The sequence below is a fragment of the Rhinoderma darwinii genome (genome assembly GCF_050947455.1).
Source record: "Rhinoderma darwinii isolate aRhiDar2 chromosome 2 unlocalized genomic scaffold, aRhiDar2.hap1 SUPER_2_unloc_6, whole genome shotgun sequence".
Taxonomy (NCBI): domain Eukaryota; kingdom Metazoa; phylum Chordata; class Amphibia; order Anura; family Rhinodermatidae; genus Rhinoderma; species Rhinoderma darwinii.
In genome coordinates, this window is record NW_027461729.1 from 99,952 (window position 1) to 111,477 (window position 11,526).

The window sequence follows — 11,526 nt, forward strand, 5'->3', positions numbered from 1 at the left end:
ATATAGACTTCTCCTCAGAAACAGACAGACAGCTTTTCAGCTAAATAATACTTGCTGTGGTGATGATAGAGATGATATGCTGGTTACAATCTCCTTACTGTTCCTCCTCTTGCATTGGGCTGCAGGTGCTGAGACCTGTTGCCAGTTGAAAGGATTGTATTAATCTGCTGTGTCAGAGCAGCTAGCAGACATGTCTGTCTCCTCACAGACACGACCCGACTCCTCTGTGTAGACTGTGAGACCGAGTCAGAGTGAGGCTCTCAGGCTGTAGCCAGGCTCCACCCCCTTTTCAAACAATGCTAGATGTACAATGCACCCTCTAGTGGCTCCCCACTGATACCTTCATCCTTCTCTTCAGCTGGTGAACAGCACACTGTGTGAAAAATAATAAAGACATGTAAAACACATACAATGCATGACATACAAATAACAGGGAACCAGAAGGGTATCTTCTGGGATGCTGCACAACAAACCCTTGCTTGCCTACAAAGAGAGCAGCAATTTGGATTTGTTACTATGTTACCTGGAAGAATAACAAACTGTGCAAGGATGGAGGTTGTAGGAGCAAGGAGAACAAGTTGTCTGTAAAGTTGGTGGATGCCTATTTTCCATTTTGCAGTCCCTTGTCTCCCTCTTGTGGCCTCCTGGAGGCAACTAGCTGTGCAAAAAAAAGACAGCCTGGGGGCCGGCTGTTGCAGTGTTGCCCTCTCAGGCAACACTGAGTGACTGACTGAGCCGCACCGTCTTATATAAAGTTCAGACGGAACTTTGCACGTGTCATAGTGGAGACCTCAGGAGCCAGAGCCAGCTTTCTGACATCATAATGGGGCCTCAGAGATAAAAGCCTGGGCCCAGGCAGTGTTGGTCAGTGCTGCTCAGCTGGCAGCACTGGACTGGATTAAAGCTGATACAAGGTGTGAAAGGAGAAGGGGTGGCAGTGGGCATGCACTTACTGCTGCTGCTGCTGCTGCTGCTGCCAGTGTTTGCACGGCAGGAGGGCATTTGGGCGTTGCCAGGAAGGCGTTTTTATGTCGATTCCTCCTCTTTCAGCACTGCATTGTGGTGCAAGCAAAAGAAGCAAAACGCGCGGCACGTTCGGGTTATCGCTTCTCGGCCTTTTGGCTAAGATCAAGTGTAGTATCTGTTCTTATCAGTTTAATATCTGATACGTCCCCTATCTGGGGACCATATATTAAATGGATTTTTAGAACAGGGAGATGGAAATAGAGCTTGCTCTGTCCACTCCACGCATTGACCTGGTATTGCAGTATTTCCAGGACCGGTGCACCCTTTCCTTATGTGTTTACTAAAATCAGATTCCAAAAGTGCTTTTTGTGTTTGCCATTGTTTTTGTCTTTCGGATGGGATCTCCCCTTTTAATCCCATTATTTCAACACCTGTTGGACAATGCATTTGTACAGTCATGTGTGATAATGAGCTAGATTATTAAATGCAATTAATTAATACATTGCCACCTCTTGTTTTGTGTCGTCTGTGTTTCTGTGTTTCCGGCATTTCACATTGGAACAGCTCATTCACCTTCCTTGTCTTCTCTCCGCCCTCCCTCCTAGGTAGGTTAAAGAGCTGCACCTGAGCCAGCCACTGATTGATGCAGCACCATAGTCAAATAGTGGAGTGGAGTAGGGGAACAGCAAACAGCCATTAAAGCAGCCAGCCCGCCCGCCCGCCCGTCACAATGGACCTACCTGTGTACACTAGATGTGTACATAGTGGAGACCTCAGGAGCCAGAGCCAGCTTTCTGACATCATAATGGGGCCTCAGAGATAAAAGCCTGGGCCCAGGCAGTGTTGGTCAGTGCTGCTCAGCAGGCAGCACTGGACTGGATTAAAGCTGATACAAGGTGTGAAAGGAGAAGGGGTGGCAGTGGGCATGCACTTACTGCTGCTGCTGCTGCTGCCAGTGTTTGCACGGCAGGAGGGCATTTGGGCGTTGCCAGGAAGGCGTTTTTATGTCGATTCCTCCTCTTTCAGCACTGCATTGTGGTGCAAGCAAAAGAAGAAAAACGCGCGGCACGTTCGGGTTATCGCTTCTCGGCCTTTTGGCTAAGATCAAGTGTAGTATCTGTTCTTATCAGTTTAATATCTGATACGTCCCCTATCTGGGGACCATATATTAAATGGATTTTTAGAACAGGGAGATGGAAATAGAGCTTGCTCTGTCCACTCCACGCATTGACCTGGTATTGCAGTATTTCCAGGACCGGTGCACCCTTTCCTTATGTGTTTACTAAAATCAGATTCCAAAAGTGCTTTTTGTGTTTGCCATTGTTTTTGTCTTTCGGATGGGATCTCCCCTTTTAATCCCATTATTTCAACACCTGTTGGACAATGCATTTGTACAGTCATGTGTGATAATGAGCTAATTTATTAAATACAATTAATTAATACATTGCCACCTCTTGTTTTGTGTCGTCTGTGTTTCTGTGTTTCCGGCATTTCACATTGGAACAGCTCATTCACCTTCCTTGTCTTCTCTCCGCCCTCCCTCCTAGGTAGGTTAAAGAGCTGCACCTGAGCCAGCCACTGATTGATGCAGCACCATAGTCAAATAGTGGAGTGGAGTAGGGGAACAGCAAACAGCCATTAAAGCAGCCAGCCCGCCCGCCCGTCACAATGGACCTACCTGTGTACACTAGATGGATGTGATGGAATGTACTGTGGTCCCTACATTTCAAGAAGAAGTAAGAATTGCAGTTGCAACAAACCCTTGCTTGCCTACAAAGAGAGCAGCAATTTGGATTTGTTACTATGTTACCTGGAAGAATAACAAACTGTGCAAGGATGGAGGTTGTAGGAGCAAGGAGAACAAGTTGTCTGTAAAGTTGGTGGATGCCTATTTTCCATTTTGCAGTCCCTTGTCTCCCTCTTGTGGCCTCCTGGAGGCAACTAGCTGTGCAAAAAAAAGACAGCCTGGGGGCCGGCTGTTGCAGTGTTGCCCTCTCAGGCAACACTGAGTGACTGACTGAGCCGCACCGTCTTATATAAAGTTCAGACGGAACTTTGCACGTGTCATAGTGGAGACCTCAGGAGCCAGAGCCAGCTTTCTGACATCATAATGGGGCCTCAGAGATAAAAGCCTGGGCCCAGGCAGTGTTGGTCAGTGCTGCTCAGCAGGCAGCACTGGACTGGATTAAAGCTGATACAAGGTGTGAAAGGAGAAGGGGTGGCAGTGGGCATGCACTTACTGCTGCTGCTGCTGCTGCTGCTGCTGCTGCCAGTGTTTGCACGGCAGGAGGGCATTTGGGCGTTGCCAGGAAGGCGTTTTTATGTCGATTCCTCCTCTTTCAGCACTGCATTGTGGTGCAAGCAAAAGAAGCAAAACGCGCGGCACGTTCGGGATATCGCTTCTCGGCCTTTTGGCTAAGATCAAGTGTAGTATCTGTTCTTATCAGTTTAATATCTGATACGTCCCCTATCTGGGGACCATATATTAAATGGATTTTTAGAACAGGGAGATGGAAATAGAGCTTGCTCTGTCCACTCCACGCATTGACCTGGTATTGCAGTATTTCCAGGACCGGTGCACCCTTTCCTTATGTGTTTACTAAAATCAGATTCCAAAAGTGCTTTTTGTGTTTGCCATTGTTTTTGTCTTTCGGATGGGATCTCCCCTTTTAATCCCATTATTTCAACACCTGTTGGACAATGCATTTGTACAGTCATGTGTGATAATGAGCTAATTTATTAAATGCAATTAATTAATACATTGCCACCTCTTGTTTTGTGTCGTCTGTGTTTCTGTGTTTCCGGCATTTCACATTGGAACAGCTCATTCACCTTCCTTGTCTTCTCTCCGCCCTCCCTCCTAGGTAGGTTAAAGAGCTGCACCTGAGCCAGCCACTGATTGATGCAGCACCATAGTCAAATAGTGGAGTGGAGTAGGGGAACAGCAAACAGACATTAAAGCAGCCAGCCCGCCCGCCCGCCCGCCCGCCCGTCACAATGGACCTACCTGTGTACACTAGATGGATGTGATGGAATGTACTGTGGTCCCTACATTTCAAGAAGAAGTAAGAATTGCAGTTGCAACAAACCCTTGCTTGCCTACAAAGAGAGCAGCAATTTGGATTTGTTACTATGTTACCTGGAAGAATAACAAACTGTGCAAGGATGGAGGTTGTAGGAGCAAGGAGAACAAGTTGTCTGTAAAGTTGGTGGATGCCTATTTTCCATTTTGCAGTCCCTTGTCTCCCTCTTGTGGCCTCCTGGAGGCAACTAGCTGTGCAAAAAAAAGACAACCTGGGGGCCGGCTGTTGCAGTGTTGCCCTCTCAGGCAACACTGAGTGACTGACTGAGCCGCACCGTCTTATATAAAGTTCAGACGGAACTTTGCACGTGTCATAGTGGAGACCTCAGGAGCCAGAGCCAGCTTTCTGACATCATAATGGGGCCTCAGAGATAAAAGCCTGGGCCCAGGCAGTGTTGGTCAGTGCTGCTCAGCAGGCAGCACTGGACTGGATTAAAGCTGATACAAGGTGTGAAAGGAGAAGGGGTGGCAGTGGGCATGCACTTACTGCTGCTGCTGCTGCTGCTGCTGCCAGTGTTTGCACGGCAGGAGGGCATTTGGGCATTGCCAGGAAGGCGTTTTTATGTCGATTCCTCCTCTTTCAGCACTGCATTGTGGTGCAAGCAAAAGAAGCAAAACGCGCGGCACGTTCGGGTTATCGCTTCTCGGCCTTTTGGCTAAGATCAAGTGTAGTATCTGTTCTTATCAGTTTAATATCTAATACGTCCCCTATCTTGGGACCATATATTAAATGGATTTTTAGAACAGGGAGATGGAAATAGAGCTTGCTCTGTCCACTCCACGCATTGACCTGGTATTGCAGTATTTCCAGGACCGGTGCACCCTTTCCTTATGTGTTTACTAAAATCAGATTCCAAAAGTGCTTTTTGTGTTTGCCATTGTTTTTGTCTTTCGGATGGGATCTCCCCTTTTAATCCCATTATTTCAACACCTGTTGGACAATGCATTTGTACAGTCATGTGTGATAATGAGCTAATTTATTAAATGCAATTAATTAATACATTGCCACCTCTTGTTTTGTGTCGTCTGTGTTTCTGTGTTTCCGGCATTTCACATTGGAACAGCTCATTCACCTTCCTTGTCTTCTCTACCGCCCTCCCTCCTAGGTAGGTTAAAGAGCTGCACCTGAGCCAGCCACTGATTGATGCAGCACCATAGTCAAATAGTGGAGTGGAGTAGGGGAACAGCAAACAGCCATTAAAGCAGCCAGCCCGCCCGCCCGTCACAATGGACCTACCTGTGTACACTAGATGGATGTGATGGAATGTACTGTGGTCCCTACATTTCAAGAAGAAGTAAGAATTGCAGTTGCAACAAACCCTTGCTTGCCTACAAAGAGAGCAGCAATTTGGATTTGTTACTATGTTACCTGGAAGAATAACAAACTGTGCAAGGATGGAGGTTGTAGGAGCAAGGAGAACAAGTTGTCTGTAAAGTTGGTGGATGCCTATTTTCCATTTTGCAGTCCCTTGTCTCCCTCTTGTGGCCTCCTGGAGGCAACTAGCTGTGCAAAAAAAAGACAGCCTGGGGGCCGGCTGTTGCAGTGTTGCCCTCTCAGGCAACACTGAGTGACTGACTGAGCCGCACCGTCTTATATAAAGTTCAGACGGAACTTTGCACGTGTCATAGTGGAGACCTCAGGAGCCAGAGCCAGCTTTCTGACATCATAATGGGGCCTCAGAGATAAAAGCCTGGGCCCAGGCAGTGTTGGTCAGTGCTGCTCAGCAGGCAGCACTGGACTGGATTAAAGCTGATACAAGGTGTGAAAGGAGAAGGGGTGGCAGTGGGCATGCACTTACTGCTGCTGCTGCTGCTGCCAGTGTTTGCACGGCAGGAGGGCATTTGGGCGTTGCCAGGAAGGCGTTTTTATGTCGATTCCTCCTCTTTCAGCACTGCATTGTGGTGCAAGCAAAAGAAGCAAAACGCGCGGCACGTTCGGGTTATCGCTTCTCGGCCTTTTGGCTAAGATCAAGTGTAGTATCTGTTCTTATCAGTTTAATATCTGATACGTCCCCTATCTGGGGACCATATATTAAATGGATTTTTAGAACAGGGAGATGGAAATAGAGCTTGCTCTGTCCACTCCACGCATTGACCTGGTATTGCAGTATTTCCAGGACCGGTGCACCCTTTCCTTATGTGTTTACTAAAATCAGATTCCAAAAGTGCTTTTTGTGTTTGCCATTGTTTTTGTCTTTCGGATGGGATCTCCCCTTTTAATCCCATTATTTCAACACCTGTTGGACAATGCATTTGTACAGTCATGTGTGATAATGAGCTAATTTATTAAATACAATTAATTAATACATTGCCACCTCTTGTTTTGTGTCGTCTGTGTTTCTGTGTTTCCGGCATTTCACATTGGAACAGCTCATTCACCTTCCTTGTCTTCTCTCCGCCCTCCCTCCTAGGTAGGTTAAAGAGCTGCACCTGAGCCAGCCACTGATTGATGCAGCACCATAGTCAAATAGTGGAGTGGAGTAGGGGAACAGCAAACAGCCATTAAAGCAGCCCGCCCGCCCGTCACAATGGACCTACCTGTGTACACTAGATGGATGTGATGGAATGTACTGTGGTCCCTACATTTCAAGAAGAAGTAAGAATTGCAGTTGCAACAAACCCTTGCTTGCCTACAAAGAGAGCAGCAATTTGGATTTGTTACTATGTTACCTGGAAGAATAACAAACTGTGCAAGGATGGAGGTTGTAGGAGCAAGGAGAACAAGTTGTCTGTAAAGTTGGTGGATGCCTATTTTCCATTTTGCAGTCCCTTGTCTCCCTCTTGTGGCCTCCTGGAGGCAACTAGCTGTGCAAAAAAAAGACAGCCTGGGGGCCGGCTGTTGCAGTGTTGCCCTCTCAGGCAACACTGAGTGACTGACTGAGCCGCACCGTCTTATATAAAGTTCAGACGGAACTTTGCACGTGTCATAGTGGAGACCTCAGGAGCCAGAGCCAGCTTTCTGACATCATAATGGGGCCTCAGAGATAAAAGCCTGGGCCCAGGCAGTGTTGGTCAGTGCTGCTCAGCAGGCAGCACTGGACTGGATTAAAGCTGATACAAGGTGTGAAAGGAGAAGGGGTGGCAGTGGGCATGCACTTACTGCTGCTGCTGCTGCTGCTGCCAGTGTTTGCACGGCAGGAGGGCATTTGGGCGTTGCCAGGAAGGCGTTTTTATGTCGATTCCTCCTCTTTCAGCACTGCATTGTGGTGCAAGCAAAAGAAGCAAAACGCGCGGCACGTTCGGGATATCGCTTCTCGGCCTTTTGGCTAAGATCAAGTGTAGTATCTGTTCTTATCAGTTTAATATCTGATACGTCCCCTATCTGGGGACCATATATTAAATGGATTTTTAGAACAGGGAGATGGAAATAGAGCTTGCTCTGTCCACTCCACGCATTGACCTGGTATTGCAGTATTTCCAGGACCGGTGCACCCTTTCCTTATGTGTTTACTAAAATCAGATTCCAAAAGTGCTTTTTGTGTTTGCCATTGTTTTTGTCTTTCGGATGGGATCTCCCCTTTTAATCCCATTATTTCAACACCTGTTGGACAATGCATTTGTACAGTCATGTGTGATAATGAGCTAATTTATTAAATGCAATTAATTAATACATTGCCACCTCTTGTTTTGTGTCGTCTGTGTTTCTGTGTTTCCGGCATTTCACATTGGAACAGCTCATTCACCTTCCTTGTCTTCTCTCCGCCCTCCCTCCTAGGTAGGTTAAAGAGCTGCACCTGAGCCAGCCACTGATTGATGCAGCACCATAGTCAAATAGTGGAGTGGAGTAGGGGAACAGCAAACAGACATTAAAGCAGCCAGCCCGCCCGCCCGCCCGCCCGCCCGTCACAATGGACCTACCTGTGTACACTAGATGGATGTGATGGAATGTACTGTGGTCCCTACATTTCAAGAAGAAGTAAGAATTGCAGTTGCAACAAACCCTTGCTTGCCTACAAAGAGAGCAGCAATTTGGATTTGTTACTATGTTACCTGGAAGAATAACAAACTGTGCAAGGATGGAGGTTGTAGGAGCAAGGAGAACAAGTTGTCTGTAAAGTTGGTGGATGCCTATTTTCCATTTTGCAGTCCCTTGTCTCCCTCTTGTGGCCTCCTGGAGGCAACTAGCTGTGCAAAAAAAAGACAGCCTGGGGGCCGGCTGTTGCAGTGTTGCCCTCTCAGGCAACACTGAGTGACTGACTGAGCCGCACCGTCTTATATAAAGTTCAGACGGAACTTTGCACGTGTCATAGTGGAGACCTCAGGAGCCAGAGCCAGCTTTCTGACATCATAATGGGGCCTCAGAGATAAAAGCCTGGGCCCAGGCAGTGTTGGTCAGTGCTGCTCAGCAGGCAGCACTGGACTGGATTAAAGCTGATACAAGGTGTGAAAGGAGAAGGGGTGGCAGTGGGCATGCACTTACTGCTGCTGCTGCTGCTGCCAGTGTTTGCACGGCAGGAGGGCATTTGGGCGCTGCCAGGAAGGCGTTTTTATGTCGATTCCTCCTCTTTCAGCACTGCATTGTGGTGCAAGCAAAAGAAGCAAAACGCGCAGCACGTTCGGGTTATCGCTTCTCGGCCTTTTGGCTAAGATCAAGTGTAGTATCTGTTCTTATCAGTTTAATATCTGATACGTCCCCTATCTGGGGACCATATATTAAATGGATTTTTAGAACAGGGAGATGGAAATAGAGCTTGCTCTGTCCACTCCACGCATTGACCTGGTATTGCAGTATTTCCAGGACCGGTGCACCCTTTCCTTATGTGTTTACTAAAATCAGATTCCAAAAGTGCTTTTTGTGTTTGCCATTGTTTTTGTCTTTCGGATGGGATCTCCCCTTTTAATCCCATTATTTCAACACCTGTTGGACAATGCATTTGTACAGTCATGTGTGATAATGAGCTAATTTATTAAATGCAATTAATTAATACATTGCCACCTCTTGTTTTGTGTCGTCTGTGTTTCTGTGTTTCCGGCATTTCACATTGGAACAGCTCATTCACCTTCCTTGTCTTCTCTCCGCCCTCCCTCCTAGGTAGGTTAAAGAGCTGCACCTGAGCCAGCCACTGATTGATGCAGCACCATAGTCAAATAGTGGAGTGGAGTAGGGGAACAGCAAACAGCCATTAAAGCAGCCCGCCCGCCCGTTACAATGGACCTACCTGTGTACACTAGATGGATGTGATGGAATGTACTGTGGTCCCTACATTTCAAGAAGAAGTAAGAATTGCAGTTGCAACAAACCCTTGCTTGCCTACAAAGAGAGCAGCAATTTGGATTTGTTACTATGTTACCTGGAAGAATAACAAACTGTGCAAGGATGGAGGTTGTAGGAGCAAGGAGAACAAGTTGTCTGTAAAGTTGGTGGATGCCTATTTTCCATTTTGCAGTCCCTTGTCTCCCTCTTGTGGCCTCCTGGAGGCAACTAGCTGTGCAAAAAAAAGACAGCCTGGGGGCCGGCTGTTGCAGTGTTGCCCTCTCAGGCAACACTGAGTGACTGACTGAGCCGCACCGTCTTATATAAAGTTCAGACGGAACTTTGCACGTGTCATAGTGGAGACCTCAGGAGCCAGAGCCAGCTTTCTGACATCATAATGGGGCCTCAGAGATAAAAGCCTGGGCCCAGGCAGTGTTGGTCAGTGCTGCTCAGCAGGCAGCACTGGACTGGATTAAAGCTGATACAAGGTGTGAAAGGAGAAGGGGTGGCAGTGGGCATGCACTTACTGCTGCTGCTGCTGCTGCTGCTGCCAGTGTTTGCACGGCAGGAGGGCATTTGGGCGTTGCCAGGAAGGCGTTTTTATGTCAATTCCTCCTCTTTCAGCACTGCATTGTGGTGCAAGCAAAAGAAGCAAAACGCGCGGCACGTTCGGGTTATCGCTTCTCGGCCTTTTGGCTAAGATCAAGTGTAGTATCTGTTCTTATCAGTTTAATATCTGATACGTCCCCTATCTGGGGACCATATATTAAATGGATTTTTAGAACAGGGAGATGGAAATAGAGCTTGCTCTGTCCACTCCACGCATTGACCTGGTATTGCAGTATTTCCAGGACCGGTGCACCCTTTCCTTATGTGTTTACTAAAATCAGATTCCAAAAGTGCTTTTTGTGTTTGCCATTGTTTTTGTCTTTCGGATGGGATCTCCCCTTTTAATCCCATTATTTCAACACCTGTTGGACAATGCATTTGTACAGTCATGTGTGATAATGAGCTAATTTATTAAATGCAATTAATTAATACATTGCCACCTCTTGTTTTGTGTCGTCTGTGTTTCTGTGTTTCCGGCATTTCACATTGGAACAGCTCATTCACCTTCCTTGTCTTCTCTCCGCCCTCCCTCCTAGGTAGGTTAAAGAGCTGCACCTGAGCCAGCCACTGATTGATGCAGCACCATAGTCAAATAGTGGAGTGGAGTAGGGGAACAGCAAACAGCCATTAAAGCAGCCAGCCCGCCCGCCCACCCGCCCGCCCGCCCGTCACAATGGACCTACCTGTGTACACTAGATGGATGTGATGGAATGTACTGTGGTCCCTACATTTCAAGAAGAAGTAAGAATTGCAGTTGCAACAAACCCTTGCTTGCCTACAAAGAGAGCAGCAATTTGGATTTGTTACTATGTTACCTGGAAGAATAACAAACTGTGCAAGGATGGAGGTTGTAGGAGCAAGGAGAACAAGTTGTCTGTAAAGTTGGTGGATGCCTATTTTCCATTTTGCAGTCCCTTGTCTCCCTCTTGTGGCCTCCTGGAGGCAACTAGCTGTGCAAAAAAAAGACAGCCTGGGAGCCGGCTGTTGCAGTGTTGCCCTCTCAGGCAACACTGAGTGACTGACTGAGCCGCACCGTCTTATATAAAGTTCAGACGGAACTTTGCACGTGTCATAGTGGAGACCTCAGGAGCCAGAGCCAGCTTTCTGATATCATAATGGGGCCTCAGAGATAAAAGCCTGGGCCCAGGCATTGTTGGTCAGTGCTGCTCAGCTGGCAGCACTGGACTGGATTAAAGCTGATACAAGGTGTGAAAGGAGAAGGGGTGGCAGTGGGCATGCACTTACTGCTGCTGCTGCTGCTGCTGCTGCCAGTGTTTGCACGGCAGGAGGGCATTTGGGCGTTGCCAGGAAGGCGTTTTTATGTCGATTCCTCCTCTTTCAGCACTGCATTGTGGTGCAAGCAAAAGAAGCAAAACGCGCGGCACGTTCGGGTTATCGCTTCTCGGCCTTTTGGCTAAGATCAAGTGTAGTATCTGTTCTTATCAGTTTAATATCTGATACGTCCCCTATCTGGGGACCATATATTAAATGGATTTTTAGAACAGGGAGATGGAAATAGAGCTTGCTCTGTCCACTCCACGCATTGACCTGGTATTGCAGTATTTCCAGGACCGGTGCACCCTTTCCTTATGTGTTTACTAAAATCAGATTCCAAAAGTGCTTTTTGTGTTTGCCATTGTTTTTGTCTTTCGGATGGGATCTCCCCTTTTAATCC

At 47.4% G+C, this 11,526-nt stretch overlaps 9 non-coding genes across 9 annotated transcripts; all 9 read left to right on the forward strand.

The window, feature by feature from the left end:
* Positions 1-1,102: 1,102 nt before the first annotated feature.
* On the forward strand, positions 1,103-1,293 carry LOC142681833 (U2 spliceosomal RNA). Its single transcript, XR_012853675.1, has one exon. It is a non-coding gene; the product is annotated as a U2 spliceosomal RNA (small nuclear RNA).
* A 751-nt stretch (positions 1,294-2,044) lies between these two features.
* Positions 2,045-2,235, forward strand: LOC142681834 (U2 spliceosomal RNA). Its single transcript, XR_012853676.1, has one exon. It is a non-coding gene; the product is annotated as a U2 spliceosomal RNA (small nuclear RNA).
* A 1,126-nt stretch (positions 2,236-3,361) lies between these two features.
* On the forward strand, positions 3,362-3,552 carry LOC142681835 (U2 spliceosomal RNA). The gene has a single exon (XR_012853677.1). It is a non-coding gene; the product is annotated as a U2 spliceosomal RNA (small nuclear RNA).
* A 1,132-nt stretch (positions 3,553-4,684) lies between these two features.
* Positions 4,685-4,875, forward strand: LOC142681748 (U2 spliceosomal RNA). The gene has a single exon (XR_012853623.1). It is a non-coding gene; the product is annotated as a U2 spliceosomal RNA (small nuclear RNA).
* Positions 4,876-5,990: 1,115 nt separating this feature from the next.
* On the forward strand, positions 5,991-6,181 carry LOC142681836 (U2 spliceosomal RNA). Its single transcript, XR_012853678.1, has one exon. It is a non-coding gene; the product is annotated as a U2 spliceosomal RNA (small nuclear RNA).
* Positions 6,182-7,294: 1,113 nt separating this feature from the next.
* On the forward strand, positions 7,295-7,485 carry LOC142681837 (U2 spliceosomal RNA). Its single transcript, XR_012853679.1, has one exon. It is a non-coding gene; the product is annotated as a U2 spliceosomal RNA (small nuclear RNA).
* A 1,126-nt stretch (positions 7,486-8,611) lies between these two features.
* LOC142681839 (U2 spliceosomal RNA) lies at positions 8,612-8,802 on the forward strand. Its single transcript, XR_012853680.1, has one exon. It is a non-coding gene; the product is annotated as a U2 spliceosomal RNA (small nuclear RNA).
* A 1,116-nt stretch (positions 8,803-9,918) lies between these two features.
* Positions 9,919-10,109, forward strand: LOC142681840 (U2 spliceosomal RNA). The gene has a single exon (XR_012853681.1). It is a non-coding gene; the product is annotated as a U2 spliceosomal RNA (small nuclear RNA).
* Positions 10,110-11,245: 1,136 nt separating this feature from the next.
* On the forward strand, positions 11,246-11,436 carry LOC142681841 (U2 spliceosomal RNA). Its single transcript, XR_012853682.1, has one exon. It is a non-coding gene; the product is annotated as a U2 spliceosomal RNA (small nuclear RNA).
* The last annotated feature ends 90 nt before the right edge of the window (positions 11,437-11,526 follow it).